Here is a 19,057-nt window from a genome sequence, read left to right as displayed (position 1 = left end):
GATTCAAAGGAACATTAGCAAATTTGCAGATGACACAAAGCTGGGTGGCAGTATGAACTGTGAGGAGGATGCTATGAGAATGCAGGGTGACTTGGACATGTTTGGGAGAGATGTGGTTTAGTATGGATAAATGTGAGGTTATCCACTTTGGTAATAAAAACAGCAATGCAGATTACTATCTAAATGGTGTCAAGTTGGGAAAAGGGGAAGTACAACGGGATCTGGGGGTCTTTGTTCACCAGTCAATGAAAGTAACCCGTCTGAAGAAGGGTTTCGGCCCGAAACGTCGCCTATTTCCTTCGCTCCATAGATGCTGCTGCACCCGCTGAGTTTCCCCAGCAATTTTGTGTACAATGAAAGTAAGCATGCAGGTACAGCAGGCAGTGAAGAAAGGGAATGGCATATTGGCCTTTATAACAAGAGGAGTTGAGTATAGGAACAAAGAGGCCCTTCTGCAGTTGCACAGGACCCTAGTGAGATCACACCTGGAGTATTATGTGCAGTTTTGGTACCCTAATTTGAGGAAGGACATTCTGGCTATTGAGGGAATGCAGCATAGGTTTACAAGGTTAATTCCCGGGATGGCGGGACTATCATATGCTGAAAGAATGGAGCAGCTGGGCTTGTATGCTTTGGGAGTTTAGAAGGATGTGAGGGGATCTTATGGAAACATATAAGATTATAAAGCGTTTGGATATGCTAGAAACAGGAAACATGATCCCGATGTTGGGGGAGTCCAGAACCAGAGGCCACAGTTTATGAATAAGGGGTAAGCCATTTAGAATGGAGACAAGTAAACAATTTTTCTCACATAGACATAGGCATAGAAAATAGTGCAGGAGTAGGCCATTCGGCCCTTCGAGCCTGCACCGCCATTCAATATGATCATGGCTGATCATCCAACTCAGTATCCTGTACCTGCCTTCTCTCCATACCCCCTGATCCCTTTAGCCACAAGGGTCACATCTAACTCCCTCTTAAATATAGCCAATGAACTGGCCTCAACTACCTTCTGTGGCAGAGAATTCCACAGATTCTGTGTGAAAAATGTTTTTCTCATCTCGGCCCTAAAAGATTTCTCCTTATCCTTAAACTGTGATCACTTGTTCTGGACTTCCCCAACATCGGGAACAATCTTCCTGCATCTACTCTGTCCAACCACTTAAGAATTTTGTACGTTTCTATAAGATCCCCCCTCAATCTTCTAAATTCTAGCGAGTACAAGCCGAATCTATCCAGTCTTTCTTCATATGAAAGTCCTGCCATCCCAGGAATCAGTCTGGCAAACCTTCTCTGTACTCCCTCTATGGCAAGAATGACTTTCCTCAGATTAGGAGACCAAAACTGTACGCAATACTCCAGGTGTGATCTCACCAAGACCCTGTACAACTGCAGTAGAACCTCCCTGCTCCTATACTCAAATCCTTTTGCTATGAATGTTAACATACCATTCGCTTTCTTCACTGCCTGCTGCACCTGCATGCCTACTTTCAATGACTGGTGTACCATGACACCCAGGTCTCGTTGCATCTCCCATTTTCCTAATTGGCCACCATTCAGTTAACAGAGAGTTGTTAGTCTGTGTAATTCCCTGCCTCAGAGTGCGATGGAGGCCGGTTCTTTGGATACTTTGAAGAGAGAGCTAGATAGGGCTCTTAAAGATAGCGGAGTCAGAGGACATGGGGAGAAGGCAGGAACGGGGTACTGATTGGGGATGATCAGCCATGATCACATTGAATGGCGGTGCTGGCTCGAAGGGCCGAATGGCCCACTCACCAAATCTATCCAAGTCACCCTGCAGCCTCATCGCATTCTCCTCGCAGCTCTCACTGGCACCTAGCTTTGTGTCATTCGTAAACTTGGAGATGTTACATTTAATTCACTCGTCTAAATCATTAATAAATACTGTAAACAACTGGGGTCCCAGCACCGAGCCTTGCGGCACTCCACTAGTCACTTCCTGCCATTCTGAAAAGGACCTGTTAATTCATACTCTTTGCTTCCTGTCTGCCAACCAGTTCTCTATTTCTCTATTAGCCAACACTAATCTCTTGTGTGGGACCTTGTCAAAGGCTTTTTGAAAGTCCAGATGCACCACACCACTGGCTCTCCCTTATCCATTCTACTTGTTACATCCTCAACATCTCCAAAATATTAGATAAGCATGATTTCCCCTTCATGCTGACTTTGACCGTTTAATGAGTCGAGATTTCCAAATGAGCTTTATTGCAAAAGTGGTGAAAACAATGGTAATCTTGTGACAGCTAAACACAGTGCTACTACCAAAATGGTGGTTAACAGAATTAATAGGGTTGCCCAGAAATGCGCGCAAAAACAAACCCCTCCCCACGATCACGTGACCGAGGTAGCCGACCACAGACAACTCACAGGCACCAGCAGGTGCCACTACAGGAATTCCCCCCCCAGAACCCGAGGTACGGAACCGAGCGGGGACCCGTATGGAACAACCAGAACATGTGGTCCACGAAGGTGGGGCCGGCGTAATATGGTGGGGCCGGTCGAAACAAGGCCAGGATCAGGCAACGGGGCGGAAATAACTGGGGCGGGTGAAACAGGCACACTCAGTGCGGGTGGAATGGCCAGTGGACGACCTCTACGTCGCGGCAAAGCAACAACCACTGGGCTGTCCACATCCACGTGGGGCATGTTTGAGACGGCCGACAGAGACAAACTCCTCCCGGCCTCCCACGTCCACAGTGAACGTAGAGACCCCGGCTCGCAGCACCCGGAATGGCACTTTGTATTCTCGTTGCAATGGCAAACGATGAGCGTACCTGCGAATGAAAACATAAGCACATTTTTGCAACACCGCGGGCACATGCACCGTGGATGAAACGTGCCTGGAAGTGGGAACAGGGTCCAACGTGCTCACCCGCTCCCGAAGGCCAGCCAGCAAAGCCGGGCTGATGTGGCCTGGCCACGGGCGGTAGGGAGAAAATCCCCAGGCACCCGCAGGGCCGAGTCATACACAAACTCGGCCGAGGAAGCAGCCATATCTTCCTTGGGAGCGGTGCGTATGCCAAGGAGGATCCACGGAAGTCGGTCCACCCAATCCAGTCCTGTGAGCCGAGCCTTCAGTGCCGATTTGAGGTGCCGATGGAACCGCTCGATGAGCCCGTTGGCCTGTGGGCGGTAGTTGGTCGTATGGTGTAACCGGGCGGCGTAGAGCAGGGCTAGGGTAGACCACAAGGAAGAGGTGAACTGGGCCCCACGATCAGTGGAAATGTCAGAAGGCACCCGGAGCCGGGCAATCCTGTGGGCCGCCATAGCCCGAATGCAAGCCACGGCAGAAGTATCAGTAAGTGGGATCGCCTCTGGCCACCGCGTGAAACAGTCCACTACGTTGAGCAGGTGCGTAGTGCTGTGGGACTGCGGCAACAGGCACACCAGGTCGACATGCACGTGCTGGAACCTGCCCGCGGGAACCGCGAACTCCTGCACCGGGCGACGCACGTGCCGCTGCACCTTGGTGGTCTGGCAAGGGACACAGGTGTGGGCTCAGGCAGCCGCCTGCTTACGGAGCCTTTGCCAGACGAACATGGCCGCCATCAGTGCGGACGTCACCCGTATGGACGGATGAGCCAGGCCATGGACAGCATCGAAAACCTGGCGTCGCCAACTGACAGGGGAGATGGGGCGGGCGCGACCCGTGGTGACTGCGCACAGGACCATGTTGCCTGCCGCTCCACAAGGCACTTCAGCCAGCCAAAGGCCAGAAACTGCAGTGCGGTAAGCTTCCAGCTGGCCGTAGTCAACACCGTGGTCGTGGGCCGAAACGGAGGAAATAGCGGGGCAGGACAAGGTGTTGGCAATGACGTTCAGTTTACCCAGGACATGGCAGATGTCAGTTATAAATTCCGAGATATAGGCAAGATGCCGTTGCTGACGGGCGGACCAAGGATCAGCAATCTTGCCTTGGGCAAAAATGAGGGGCTTGTGGTCCGTGAAAGCAGTGAATGCCCAGCCCTTGAGGAAATATCTGAAATGTCTGACAGCTAGAAGCTCGCGGTCAAAAGCGCTGTAATTGCAATCTGGAGCACGCAGCTGGCAACTGAGAAAGGCTAACAGCTGCCCTCGGCCGTCGACGAGCTGCTCCAGTACAACACCCACAGCAGCATCCGAGGCATATACGGTGAGCGCAGTAGAGGCGGAACCACGCGGGTGTACCAACATGGTAGCATTGGCCAGGGCTGCCTTGGCACCCTTGAAAGCCGCGTCCGCCTCCGCGGACCACACAAAGTCCCGCGGCTTGCCTGCCGGATACCATAATGTTAGTAGCTGCTGGCACGAAACGGTGATAAAAGTTCACCATGCCGCCAAACTACTGTAGCCCCTTCACTTTGAACGGCCGGGGGAACTGCTGGATGGCCTCAACCTTAGCGGGGCGTGGGGTAGCGCCCTGGGGAGCAACGTTATGCCCCAGGTAGGAGATGGAGCAGAGGCCCAACTGGCACTTCGCGGGATTAATGACGAGGCCGTGTTCACAGAGGCACTGGAACAAAGTCCGGAGGTGGTTTATGTGCCCCTCTTGCGAGGTGCTGTCGACCAGAATGTCGTCCAAATAAATAAACACGAAAGGTAGAACCCGCTCGACCTGGTCCATCAGCCGCTGGAATGCCTGCGCGGCTTTCTTAAAGTCATCGGGGTGCATGGGGATTTGGTTGTAACCCCGGACGAGGTCAACCTTGGAAAAGAAAGCAGCACCCTCGAGGTGTGCGGAGAAGTCCTGAATATGAGGCACTGGGTAGCGGTCCACCGTGGTCATTGCGTTCAGACGCCGGTAATCCCCGCATGGTCTCTACCCCCCAGATGCTTTCGGGACCATATGTAGCGGGGAGGCCCACGGGCTGTCTGACCGTCGGATGATGCCCATGTGCTCCATTAGTTGAATCTCATCCCGGGCGATGCACCAGTTTTACCAGCGGGAGGCGACGCACCCGGGCAAGTACCGGAGGACCCTTGGTGGGGATGTGGAGCTCAGAAAAATCTGAGAGCAGGGCGGCGTAAGGACCATTTTCCTCGGTGACGATGCTGAGCTGCGTGTCGGGTGAGGGCGGGGCAGCGGCGCGGTGGAGCCGATGGCCGATCGCGGAGTCATGCAGCCGCCCTGTACATCCACGATGAGGGAAAAAGGCGCGCAAGAAATCAGCCCCCAGGAGCAGCTGAGCGATGTCTGCCATGATGTCGTACGGGCGGGAGTCGAAGGTAAGCGAAAGGGTCCGCGTACCATACGTTCGGATGGCGCTCCCATTGACGGCTGTGAGCATGGGGCCCCGCTTACCAGCACGAGTGTCGCGCCCGGTCGGAGGGCGGATGCTGACAATTGCACCGGAGGCCACAAGAAAACGGCGGCCGGAGTGGTGGTCATGGACGTAGAGGCGGGTGTTCGAGCCAATCGTGATCGCCTCTACAGACGATTAGCCGAGGCATTTCCTTGAAATGCACAGGGCTGGCAGCAGCGTCGGGCCTCCGCACCACATCAGAGATGATAGAAACCATAGAGGGAGTACAGAGAAGGTTCACCAGACTGATTCCTGGGATGGCAGGACTTTCATATGAAGAAAGACTGGATAGACTCGGCTTGTACACGCTGGAATTCAGAAGATTGAGGGGGGATCTTATAGAAAAATACAAAATTCTTAAGGGATTGGACAGGCTAGATGCAGGAAGATTATTCCCGATGTTCGGGAAGTCCAGAACTAGGGGTCACAGTTTAAGGATAAGAGGGAAGTCTTTTAGGACCGAGATGAGAAAATCATTTTTTACACAGAGAGTGGTGAATCTGTGGAATTCTCTGCCACAGAAGGTAGTTGAGGCCAGTTCATTGGCTATATTTAAGAGGGAGTTAGATGTGGCCCTGGTGGCTAAAGGGAGCAGGAGGTATGGAGAGAAGGCAGGAGTGGGATACTGAGTTGGATGATCAGCCATGATCATATCGAATGGCGGTGCAGGCTCGAAGGGCCGAACGGCCTACTCCTGCACCTATTTTCTATGCTTCTATGTTTCTAAACACCAACGAGTCCCGGATCGCTGCTGTGGCTACGCGCTGGAACTCGTGGGCGGGGCCTCGTCGCGGTCATGCTGAGGAGAAGGGCGCGCTGGTGCAGACACACGGTTAATGGTGTCGCCATCTTGGTATTTTATCAACCAGAGGTCGTTGGCCCGTTCGGGGAGCTGCAGAGGATCGGTGAAGTTCGCACCTGCGAGCATGAGGCGGACGTGGTCCGGCATCTGTTCTAAGAATGCCAGCTCGAACAGAAGGCACGGGCGGTGGCCATCCATTAAGGCGAGCATCTCAGCCATGAGAACCAATGGCTTGCGATCTCCCAAGCCGTCCAGGTGCAGAAGGCGGGTGGCGTGGTTCCGGCGGCTGAGCCCGAAAGTCTGAAAGAGGAGGGCCTTGAGGCCTTGGTACTTGGCGCTCACAGGTGGGTTCTGCAGGAAGGCAGCAGATGGCACGCTGACTCCTTCATAAGGGCACCTACAATGTGGAAATATTTGGTTTGTTAACTACGATATGGCGCACGTGGAACTGCGTTTCCACGTGCGCAAAACAAACTTGATGCTGTTCAGGCCACAACACCGGCAGCTTGAGACTGACGGCACTCTGATGGGCATCGGGAATGGCATCGGGAACAGCGACGGCCTGCATATTGCCGTCCAATATCAATTGGGCGCGTCGGGGTCACCAGTTTGGTTGATATTTGGTCACGTAGGTTGATTTCCAAACGAGCTTCATTGCGAAAGTGGTGAAAACAACGGTAATCTTGTGACAGCTAAATACAGTACTACTACCACAACGGTGGTTAACAGAATGAATGGGCTTGCCCAGAAAAGCACGCAAAAACAAACCCCTTCCCACAGTCACGTGACCGAGGTAGCCGACTGCTGGGTTCGACTACTTACATGCACCAGCAGGTGCCGCTACAACTGGTCCGTCACTGCTTTCCAAATTGACTGCTATAACACCTTTAATAATTGACTCCAGCATCTTCCCCACTACCGAGGCTAACTGGTCTACAATTCCTCGTTTTCTCTCTCCCTCCTTCTTAAAAAGTGGAGTTATATTGGCTACCCTCCAGTCCACAGAAACTGATCCAGAGTCGAGAGAACTTTGGAAAATGATCACCAATGCATCCACGATTTCTAGTCACCTCCTTGAGTACTCTGGGATGCAGACCACCTGGCCCTGGGGGTGTATCTGCTTCAAGTCCCAACAGTTTATCAAACACAATTTTCTGACCAATGTGGATTCCCTTCCGTTCCTCCCTCCCACTGGATCCTCGGTCCCCTAGTATTTCCGGGAGATTGTTTATGTCTTCCTTTGTGAAGACAGACCCAAAGTACTCGTTTAACTGTTCTGCCATTTCTTTCTGTTGACTGGGGACTATTGTCTTCCCGCTGAATGCACGCACGCACGCAACAAAAGGTTTTCACTGTACCTCTGTACATGTGACATTAAACTAAACTAAACTAAACCAAATGAGCCTAAATTGGAAAACATATGCATTGGTGGAGATTCTTGCCCCTATTGACCAGATTGTCAATTGTCATCTATCCATGTTCTCCAGAGATACTGCCTAACCCATTGAGTTACTCCAGCACTTTGTATCTTTTTTTAATAAATTAGGTACAAGACTAATTTCCCTTCATAATATCTCTGTAGGAATGCCAATCCTCTGACTTAGCAGATGCTGACAGGTGCACCCTGCCTCATTGCCTTGGCTGTGTGATATTTATCACCTCCAGCCAATTTAAATGGGAACTAAAATCTGACACATTTTACTCTGCCATGGATGGGTGAGAAATTAATTTGTCATCATTGTTTCCAACTGAATACCCATTAGTCATTTAAATCTAGACCTCCGTTTTCCATGGTGTAAATCAGCTGGTCCATTACTGCCTGTTTTCATCTCAGCAGTCAAGTTCAAAATTCACCCTGGTGTTGTGTTTAATGCTCTGTGATGTGCACTATTGACATATGAATCTCTGCAATAAAACGTCCAGTCCTTCAGGATTGCCCTTGAATCTCCAGATTGAACTCCTGGACCCTGAATCATGTAGCTTGGAAGAAAAATCAAAAGAGAATTAAAAAGAATTGTTGCCAAGGGATTTTTTTTTGAAAACTCTGCTTGGATAGCAGTCAGTTTGCAGAAGCCCACGGCAACATGAATTACTGAACAGGTTTTTCACCATGAAAGAAAGTCTATCCACTTGCTCTAAAATTGTAGAGTCAATGAAAGAAATCACATAAAGCAGAGCACAGTTCATTCTAGTGAGCCCTGTGGAAAGGGACTCATCAGGGAGTGAGTGGGTTGGCTCAAGGATCAGAAGGCGACTTACAATTTGGGATCCATAAGGGTTAACTGCAAGTCATGTTGGGGTTGGATTGTGGGTGATGGGTTTGAGATTAGATTGTGTGGTTGAACAAATGGGATGGGATTGTAAGGTTGGAAGTTCTGAGGAATCTTGAGGCAGTGGAGTAAAATCAATGAAAAGAATGGTCAAGACTCAGACAATTAAGAAAGGAGCTCAGGATTTGGTTGATAATGTGGTCAGATAAAGAAATTGTCGGAGTTATTGAGAAACATGAACTCTACATCTACACTGTCAAATAGCATAAGGACGCATACCTCTCAGTGAGCCCACTTATTCTTAGAGACTCCAGAGACTCCAGAGTGGAGTGTCCTGGTCCACAATTTCTGCTCATGCAAAATAAAAAACATTTAGTGTTTATAGTCCATATCTCGGAAAATATTCTGAATCCTGCTCATAGCCTACACTGTCATTTTAATTGTATTCCCCACCATAATATTTCCGTCTATATTTGCAAGGGAACAACATCAACTTACGTTAATCTTTTCCTTTTTACACAGAGAAATTCAGACAGTCTGTTTCTAACTCTGTTACTACTCTGCATTCTATGGTTTCTTTCCTATCAATTTCATCCTTTAGTGAACTCTGAATTTTCACAATCAGTTCATAGTCATAGAGTACTAGAGTCCTACAGTGTAGAAACAGGCCCTTTGTTCCAACTTGCCCACACTGACCAACATGTCCCATCTACACTAGTTCCACTTGCCTAGATTTACAACTATTTTAAAATCACAGACAACCAAACAACTTTCCCTGTACCATCGCAACTTATTCTCCAGAGATGCTGCCTGTCCCGCTGAGTTACTCCAGCATTTTGTATCTACTGCACCTTCGATTTAAACCAGCATCTGAAGTTTTTTCCTACCCATTGCAACTTATGCCCACTCATATGCCTGCCAATTACCTTTTATTTTGTTTTAGCATATACGTACACCAAGAGTTAATAGACAATAGACAATAGGTGCAGGAGTAAGCCATTCGGCCCTCCGAGCCAGCACCGCCATTCAATGTGATCATGGCTGATCATCCCCAATCAGTACCCCGTTCCAGCCTTCTCCCCATATCCCCTGACTGCAATTTTTAAGCCCTATCTAGCTCTCTCTAGAAAGCATCCAGAGAACCTGCCTCCTCTGAGGCAGAGAATTCCACAGACTCACCACTCTCTGTGAGAAAAAGTGTTTCCCCTTTTCTAAAAGGCTTACTCCTTATACTTAAACTGTGGCCCCTGGTTCTGGACTCCGCCAATATCGGGAATATGTTTCCTATCTCTAGCGTGTCCAAGCCTTTAACACTCTTATATGTTTCAATGAGACTGCCTCTCATCCTTCCAAACTCCAGAGTGTACAAGCCCAGCTGCTCCAATCTCTCAGCATATGACAGTCCCACCATCCCGGGAATTAACCTTGTAAACCTACGCTATACTCCCTCAATAGCAAGAATATCATTCCTCAAATTAGGGGACCAAAACAGCACACAATACTCCAGGTGTGGTCTCACTAGGGCTCTGTACTATTGCAGAAGGACCTCTTTGCTCACTGTTAATTCACAATGCAAATAAGTCTATCAGCATGTCTTTGGAGTTTTGAAACTAGGCTTTGGGCAGAAACATGCAAGGTCTCAGGGAGATGATGCAAACATCTCACGGGCTGCATCTGTGGTCCTAATTGAACTTTATTGAGTTTTTTGGAATAGAATAGAATAGAATAGAATAGTTTCTTTATTGTCATTGTAACATGAACCATGTACAACAAAATTTAAAAATGTCAGCCAGTCAGTGCACCATTCAAACATTTCTAAAAACTAACGATACATACAAGGTAAAATATTAAAAAAAGATAAACAACTAAAATAAATATCATGAAAATAGCACGCATAAACACCCAACCCTTCATCCTTCTGTCGATTTCACAGTGTACCACAGTCCCTTAGTATGTATCGCCCCTACGTTCCTTGGCGGCTACATTTAGTGCCTTTATAGCAGTGGGGTAAAAACAGTTTTTAAGTCTGTTTGTCCTTGTCCTTGTAGATCTGTACCGTCTGCCTGACGGCAACAGTTCAAACAGGAAGTGTCCGGGGTGGGAAATGTCCTTTATAATACTCTGGGATTTTTTGATGCAGCGGGAACTGTGTAAGTCCTCCCAGGTAAGGAGAGGGCAGGCCGACAATCCTCTGGGCGTTGTCAATGGCCCTCTGGAACGCTTTCCTCTGAGCCGCTGTGCAGCTGGTGTACCATACGCATACACAGTATGTTAGGATGCTCTCAATGGAGCACCGATAAAAGGACAGCAGCAGTCTCTGATTGATGTTATTCTTCCTGAGCACCCTCAGGAAGTGCAGTCTCAGCTGGACCTTTTTCAGCAGCGCAGAGGTGTTCACGCTCCACGTCAGGTCCTCCTCAATATGGATTCCCAGGAAGCGGAAATCCGCCACCCTCTCCACACAGTCCCCTCTGATAATTAATGGCACCATGTCCGTTTTATTCTTCCTGAAGTCTATTATTATTTCCTTTGTCTTTAAGGTGTTGAGGAGCAGGTTATTTTCTCCACACCACACTGTCAGCTGCTCCGCCTCATCCCGGTAGGCGTACCCATCCCCCCCGGAGATGAGTCCCACCACCGTAGTGTCATCCGCAAATTTGACAATGGTGTTGCTGTGGTGGGCGGGGGTGCAGTCATGTGTGTAGATGGTGTAGAGCAAGGGGCTCAGTACGCAGCCCTGTGGAGAGCTGGTACTGAGGCTGAGGGCCATGGATGTGTGATGGCCCACTCTGACTCTCTGGCTGCGACCCGACAGGAAGCTATTTATCCACATGCAGGTGGAGTGTGGAAGTCCCAAGTCCCCCAGTTTGTCCACCAGTTTGTGGGGAAGGATGGTATTAAAAGCAGAGCTGTAGTCCACAAAGAGCATCCGCACGTAGCTCCCCCGCTGCTCCAGGTGGGACAGTGCAGCATGGAGAGCTGTGGCTACAGCATCCTCTGTAGATCTATTCGCTCTGTACGCAAACTGGTGGGGGTCAAAGCTTCGGGGCAGGAGTGATGTGATACGACCCCGGACCAGTTTTTCAAAACACTTCATCACCACTGGTGTGAGTGCGACTGGCCGGTAGTCGTTGAGGCTGGAAATGTGTTTTTTTTTGGGCAAGGGGACTATGGTTGCGGACTTCAGACAGGGTGGAACATTGGACTGGGCCAGAGACTGGTTAAAAATCTTCGTACAGACTCCAGCCAGCTGATCTGCGTAGTCCTTCAGCACGCGACCAGAGACGCCGTCGGGTCCAGTAGCCTTCCTTGGATTGATGGCCCACAGCGTGCGCCTCACCTCATGCTCCTCTATCTTGAGGGTTAGGCTGCTGTGGACCATGTGGTGTGATGTGGCTGTCTCGGGTGGCTCCACTTCAAGGCGAGCAAAGAAGAGGTTCAGCTCCTCTGCCAACGAGGCGTCACCTTCAGCAGCTCCAAGGTTGGTCTTGTAGTTGGTGAGGTACTGGATCCCCTGCCACACCTGCCTGCTGTTGTTACTGTCCAGGTGGTCCTCTATCTTCCTCCTGTAATCTTATTTGGCCTCTCTGATGCCTCTCTTCAGGTTAGCTCGGGCCGTGCTATATAAAGCCCTATCGCCAGACCTAAAAGCGGTGTCCCTCTCTTTTAACAGCCGCTGGACCTCCCGGGTCATCCAGGGCTTCTGGTTGGGGTAGACCCGGATGCGTTTGTCCACTGTGACCGTGTCCATGCAGTTTTTAATGTAACACAGTACACTGTCTGTGAACACCTCCAGGTCCCGGTGTTCAAACACATCCCAGTTGGTCCTGTCGAAGCAGTCCTGCAGCTGCTGAGATGCACCATCAGGCCAGGTTGTGATGGTCTTTGTGATGGTAGGAGCGGTTTTCCTGAGGGGGGCATATGCAGGAATTAAAAGCAGGGACATATGGTCCGACTGACCCAGGTGTGGTAGTGGTCTAGCCCTGTAGCCCAGCTTGATGTTGGAGCAGACCTTGTCTACTGTAGTGAAGTGTAGATGGAGTCAATGGTGGGTAGTCTGGTCTATGTAATGGACAGGACTACATCCACAACTCTCTGCAATTTTGTACATGCTTGGGCAGAGCTGTTCCCAAACAAACCTGACCGCATGCTTTCTACTGTGCATCCACAAATGTTTGCAAGAGTCATCAGAGGCATGCCAAATTTCTTCAGTCTCCTGAGGAACTAAAGGCATTGGTGTGTTTTTTTGGCTGTAACTTCAATGTAGTTAGGTCAGGACAGATTGTTGGTAATATTTATGCATAGATACTTGAAGCTCATAACCATTTCTACTTCGGCATCAATGACTGCTAATTGAGGCATGTACTCAACCATGCTTCCTGAAGTTGATAACTAACTCCGTCAACTTGCTAACATTGAGGCAGAGGTTATTGCCCTGACATCACGTTACTACACTCTCTATCTACTTTTGTCTCAACATTGTTTGAGATCTGGCCCACCACAGCGTTGTCAACTGCAAACCTACAGATGAAGTTAGAGCATGATTTGACACTTGCCTGTCGCCTATGCTGCAAAATACATTTGGATAGGTATAGGGATTAGAAAGTTTTAGGGGGATTTGGGGCAAAAGCAGATCACAGTTTAAGGATAAGGGGGAAATCTTTTAGGACCGAGATGAGAAAAACATTTTTCACACAAAGAGTGGTGAATCTCTGGAATTCTCTGCCACAGAAGGTAGTTGAGGCCAGTTCATTGGCTATATTTAAGAGGGAGTTAGATGTGGCCCTTGTGGCTAAAGGGATCAGGGGGTATGGAGAGAAGGCAGGTACAGGATACTGAGTTGGATGATCAGCCATGATCATATTGAATGGTGGTGCAGGCTTGAAGGGCCGAATGGCCTATTCCTGTACCTATTTTCTATGTTTCTATGTTTCTATGAATTGGACTACCTTAGAATAGGACATCTTTGTCAGCATGGACGAGTTGGGCCGATGGGCTTGTTTCCGTGCTGACAAAGTGTGACTGTGTCGTTATGATTCTTTGCATTTGCATTGTTAGAGCAACAACACAGTAAAGTCAACTATTGTCCCAGTCTGTTTCCAACCTCTACAGGATGGCAAGAGCACTGGAATTTGGTGTCTCCCTGGCTTGGATAAGGATGGGCCATAGGAAAAAAGTATCTCTAATTTTGAAGACATTGCATATGCCAAACAATGATGTAAGTGAGATACTTCCATTCCTGCAGGATGAAACTGACTTCCGTCAGTTAGGAGATCAAGTGCTGCAGAACACTGGGAGTGTGATCTTCGTATATCATGCAGCACCAGGCAAATAGCTGAAGCCTCTCCTCCAGAGGTTCAGGGTTTCTTGGCCAGTCTGCAGGCCTTGGGCAGTGCTCTTGTTGTTGTGCAAGTAAGGAGGTGAAGGACAAAGAGTGCTTGATAGTCTTGGAATGCCCAAAAGAGAGACGTAGTAATGATGAAGCAGAAGTGATTACCTCGTACATGAAGAGGTAAGCACAAAAGTTCACATGTTCATATATTACAGGAGTAGAATTAGGCCAATTGGCCCATTGCGTCTACTCCGCCATTCAACCATGGCTGATCTCTGTCACCTAATCCCATTTTCCTGCCTTCTCCCCATAACCCTTGTCACCCATACTAATCAGGCACTTGTCTATCTCTGCCTTAAAAATGTCCACTGACTTGGCCTCCACAGGCCTCTGCGGCAATGTTCCACAGATTAACTACCTTCTTACTAAAGACGTTCTTCCTCAAATGCAAAGAATTAAAAGAGCACCCTTTAATTCTAAAGCTATGGCCGCTGGTCCTAGACACTCCTACCAGTGGAAACATCCTTTTCCACATCCACTCTATCTATGTCTTTAATTATTCTGCAAGTTTCAATGAATTCCCCACACAACTTTCTAAACTACCGCGAGTCGAGGCCCAGTGTTGTCAAATGCTCATCGTATGCTCACCCACTCATTCCTGGAAACCTCCTCTGGACCCTCTCCAGAGCCAGCACATCCTTCCTCAGATATGGGTGCCCAGATTTGCTCACAGTACTCCAAATGTGGCCTGGCCAGCGCCTTATAGAGCCTCAGCTGGCAGCTGGTGGGTGGGGGGAGAGGTGGAGGAGAGAGGGCTCATGTGGCAAAAATAAAAGGAAGAAGGAATGGATTAATGCAAATCAAAGTCTGACTGCGGGAGTGTGGAGTTAGAGGGAGACTTGCTTAAAAGAAGGAGGGCATCATAGCTGAGATGTTTAAGGGAATAATGTTCTTAATGTCCATAATATCCAATGAAAAGGGTGATATTCAGTTTATGTGCTGCGTATTGTGCTGTGTGCTGTGCTGTGTGTATATGTGTGTGCGCGCGCATGCGTGTGTGTGTGTGCTGTTTATGTGTGAGTGGGCGTGTGAGCGTGTGTCCACATACTGAACAGCAGATCCTGGGCTCCTGTTGCCTTGCATTCCCTTGTTATTGGCATAACCTCACTCCGTCAAAATCACCAAGTGGGCAATGACTACCTCACTTCAAATGTATTCATGTTCAGGCATCATCTATTGCTCAGAACTGGAGTGAATCCAAATCATCTTCCACTGTAAGGAATTGAAAGGAATCATCTCAAAGAAAGATTGACCTATATAATAAATGCTTTAAAAAAAAAAGATGTAAGTTCATACCTTGCTGGAAGTACCAAACAAAATCATCAGTAGTTCTGATTTTGTTTGACCTGACGCATCTTATTGGACAATGTAAATTGGAGATGGGGAGAGAGTGGTTGATAATTTTGGCTGGTTTGATTTAGCTCATTAAACCACCTTTCTCAATTAGTGGTAATTTTTGTCACTCTACATAAATACATATGAGGGATTGTAGCATCCAGTCATAACTCCTGAAGCCATGAAATAATTGGACTGAATTATAAATGTTACCCACTGCAGATTGATAACTGATAACTAATGTACAGTTTATGCTGCTATTCTGTCTGAAGAGCAATCACTTGAGGGGTGGCAAATGTGTGTTAATTTTTTTTACAATTGATTATTCAATTTCTTAGATTCTCTTGATTCAATTATTTTAATTTTATTCTATGCAATATGAATTTTAACAGTTAATCTTGTAAATTATCCATTCTTGGTGAAGAATGGCAGCCTTCTCTGAGTTTAGGAAGATTTATACTATTTTGATCCCTATGCCGATATGGTCCGTAGTTTTAGTTTAGTTTTGAGATAGAATGTGAAAACAGGTCCTTCAGCCCAATATTTTCAATCTCGATATCTGTACGGCCAATGTTCGCCAAGCACTTTAGCTGTTGTTGTCCCTTCAGCTCTCGCTTCTCTTTACCTTCATTTCTCTTCACTTTTGGAATTCTGAAGTAGGATAGATGTCTCTCACTGTTACCCTGACTTCCACAATTATTTACAGCGCAAAAAAATCACCATTTTGGCGGTTTTTAACAGATAGGAAAGTACGCGTTTCTTGTATTAACATCATATACCGGAAGCTGCGATGTCCTCCAGATGGATTGTGCGGTTCCGTTCGTCAAGCCCTTTCACCTGGAGACCTTACGTGCAACCCCCTCTATACACACACACAGACTCTCAGACACACACACACACACAGACTCACTCACACACAGACACACACACACACACACACACAGGCACACACCCACACAGGCTCACACACACACAGGCTTACACACACACACACACACACACACACACACACACACACAACCAATATTAAAATGGCAAGTAACTTCAGAACGTGGTGAACATACACTGTGAAAACCAAATGATTCAAACGTTTAAAGCCTCCTGTTGAGGCTGCTGCTGAAGCAAAAACGTGCTTTAAATAACATCCAGCAAACACACTCACCATAGACAGAGCAGTAAGCTCTCTGGAATTATTCAACAACGTCTTCACTCTGTGCCTTCTACAGTCAGCGCCATCTTGCCACGAACCGGAAATGATGCACTCAGCGCCATCTTGCCACGGAATGAGCACCAATTTTGCAATTAAACACAGTCCTGATCTAATAAAATGTTTATTCATGCTTTATCTATCCAAAAACTGTTGAAAGCCCCTTAAAAGCCAAGCCAATTGGGCAAAAACACGATGCAGGCCAACAAGACACATTTTCTGAAAGCCCATTAAAAGTAAAGCCAAATCAGGCAAAAACACTTCGCAAGCCAACAAAACACGTTATCTGAAAGCCCTTTAAAAGTCAAGGCAATTGGGCAAAAAATACTTTATAAGCCAACAAAACACGTTTTCTGAAAGACCTTTAAAAGCCAAGCCAATTGGGCAAAATCACTTTGCAAGCCAACAAAATACATTTTCTGAGAGCCCTTTAAATGCCAGGCCAATTGGGCAAAAACACCTTGTAAGCCAAAAAAATCACATTTTCTGAGAGCCCTTTAAAAGCCAAGCCAATTGGGCAAAAACACTTTGCACGCCAACAAAACACATTTTCTGAAAACCACATCGAGGGGACTCACCGTGGAGTAGACGTGCATTCAGTGTTATTCAGTGTTATATCCGCAGCTCAGAGAGCCGTGAATCTCTCGCTTCCTCCATCTCACAGTGACTGAGTGAAGCACAACACTTTTGGGTTTTATACTCCCTCCTCCCTGCCGCCAGCAGGGGGAGCAGAGAGAATGGTGAAATGTTTTTAAACGTTAATATCTCTCTGATTTTTCATCGATGAGAAAAGTCCTCCAGTCCAATCCTGCGGAGGGGGACTCTGAGTGAGGTGGCCAAAAATGACAGCCGTAAGGGCGGTGTTCTCTCGGAAATCATGAAACAAAAAGTCGAAAGCGTTCTAGATCTTAGTTTTAGTAATATAGATTTCACTCTGTTTGTTAATGCCATATTAACACAGTCATCTCATTTACATTTCTCTTCTGAGTTTTGATTGATTGGCACAATAAGGATCTTCTTGACTTCATCTTAACACTTCATAATATGCAGAACTCCTCACTCATTTATGTGGACATTCAATGAAAGAAAGATGGAAATCTGCATTTACATGATGCCGTTCAAACTGAGAGGAAAACCCAGACGTCTACAGCCATTTAAGTTAAATCATAGATAAAGGAACTGCAGAGGCTGGTTTACAAGGAGGAGAGGAGCGTTGGTCTGCATGCCGAGCTGGTCGAGGGTGATGGAGGAGGCCCAGCAGCAGTCTGGGGCTTAACTGGGCTTGCCGTGATCGGGGGCGCTTCAGTGCATCCAGCATGTGGATTTTGGAATTTTTCTTTTTGTAAATGTCGCCAAAGTATTATTGACTGTACATGTGTGAGCTGTACAAAAACTAATTTCCCTGCATGGTGCATATGTGACATTGAAGAACTATTCAACCATTGAACTGTTCAACCATTGCACAAAAAAATGGCAAAATGGTTTTCTCCGGGATCTTTGGTTTCCTCCCTGCTCCAAAGACGTACAGGTATGGAAGTAAATTGACTTGGTAAATGTAAAAATTATCGCTAGTGTGTGTAAGAAAATGTTAATTTGCATGAATCGCTAGTCGCCACGGACCCGGTGGGCCGAAGGGCGTGTTTCCATGCTGTATCTCTAAACTAAACTAAACTAATATATTTTGGTCAAGAAAACTAGAAACGTTTTCTAATGTGGATGAATCAAAGCAGCTGTGATGTGGAATGGTTCAAGTTCTACTGCAAGTACAGCAATGCCAGCATGTGGAGATGGGGGCTCCAGAGCCCAGCCTCTGAATGCGAAGCAGAACAACAGACAGCCAACCATGTCATCTCTGGGTGCCCGCTCTACCACCCACCAAATGGAGCTCAGGGCCTGGCGGACATTGATACAGAGACAACAACCTGGCTGTCCAACACTCGGCTTGAGATCTAACTATTCCTTTGGTTTATGTTTCATTTGCAAGAAGAAGGACATACAAATATTAAAAATATTTGCCTAGTTCAATTTAATATTTTGTTGCCAAATTTTGCTTTCAATTTATTTCAACCAGATCTGACCTGATCTCATTGAAGTTTGCTCTTTTCCAATTGATTAATTTTATTTAAAGGATCCTGTCTCTTTTTCCACAGCAAACACAATCCTGTTTTCTAGAAGTTCGCCAATGATATTTGCTCCATTTAGCCTGGTGTAATTCCTAGAACCAAGTCCAATAGTTCATCCCTCCTCATCACGCCAATAATTTATTGATCAAGAACATACACTCGAGCACACTTTAATTGGGAGCAGATAATCATTCTGTCATTATAATAGAATAATTATATTTTTGTATATTTAGTTACAAAGCCAGAGGGTAACATACTGTTTGTCATAAATATTCACCCATGGTGTACAAATTGCTTGTCAAATCTGTTAATAATCTGCTTTATTTCGTAGATTTTTTTAAAATCTACTCAAAGGAGATTTGCCAATTAGGAGTGGAATATAGAATATTACATATTACATATTCTAATGCACATTCACCACAATTCCACATTGATGCTGAAAATGTGTGAGGAGTGGGAATGAAATTAATTAGCCATTATGTTTGAACAGCAATAGCTTAGAGATATAGCATGGAAACAGGACCTTTGGCCCAACAAGTCCGCACCGACCAGTGACCCCCACAAGTTAACACACTAGGGACAATTTTACATTTATCCATTTATACCAAGCCAATTAACCTACAAA

This window comes from Amblyraja radiata, chromosome 1 (assembly GCF_010909765.2).
Source record: "Amblyraja radiata isolate CabotCenter1 chromosome 1, sAmbRad1.1.pri, whole genome shotgun sequence".
Classification (NCBI taxonomy): domain Eukaryota; kingdom Metazoa; phylum Chordata; class Chondrichthyes; order Rajiformes; family Rajidae; genus Amblyraja; species Amblyraja radiata.
This window is presented reverse-complemented; position numbering follows the sequence as displayed.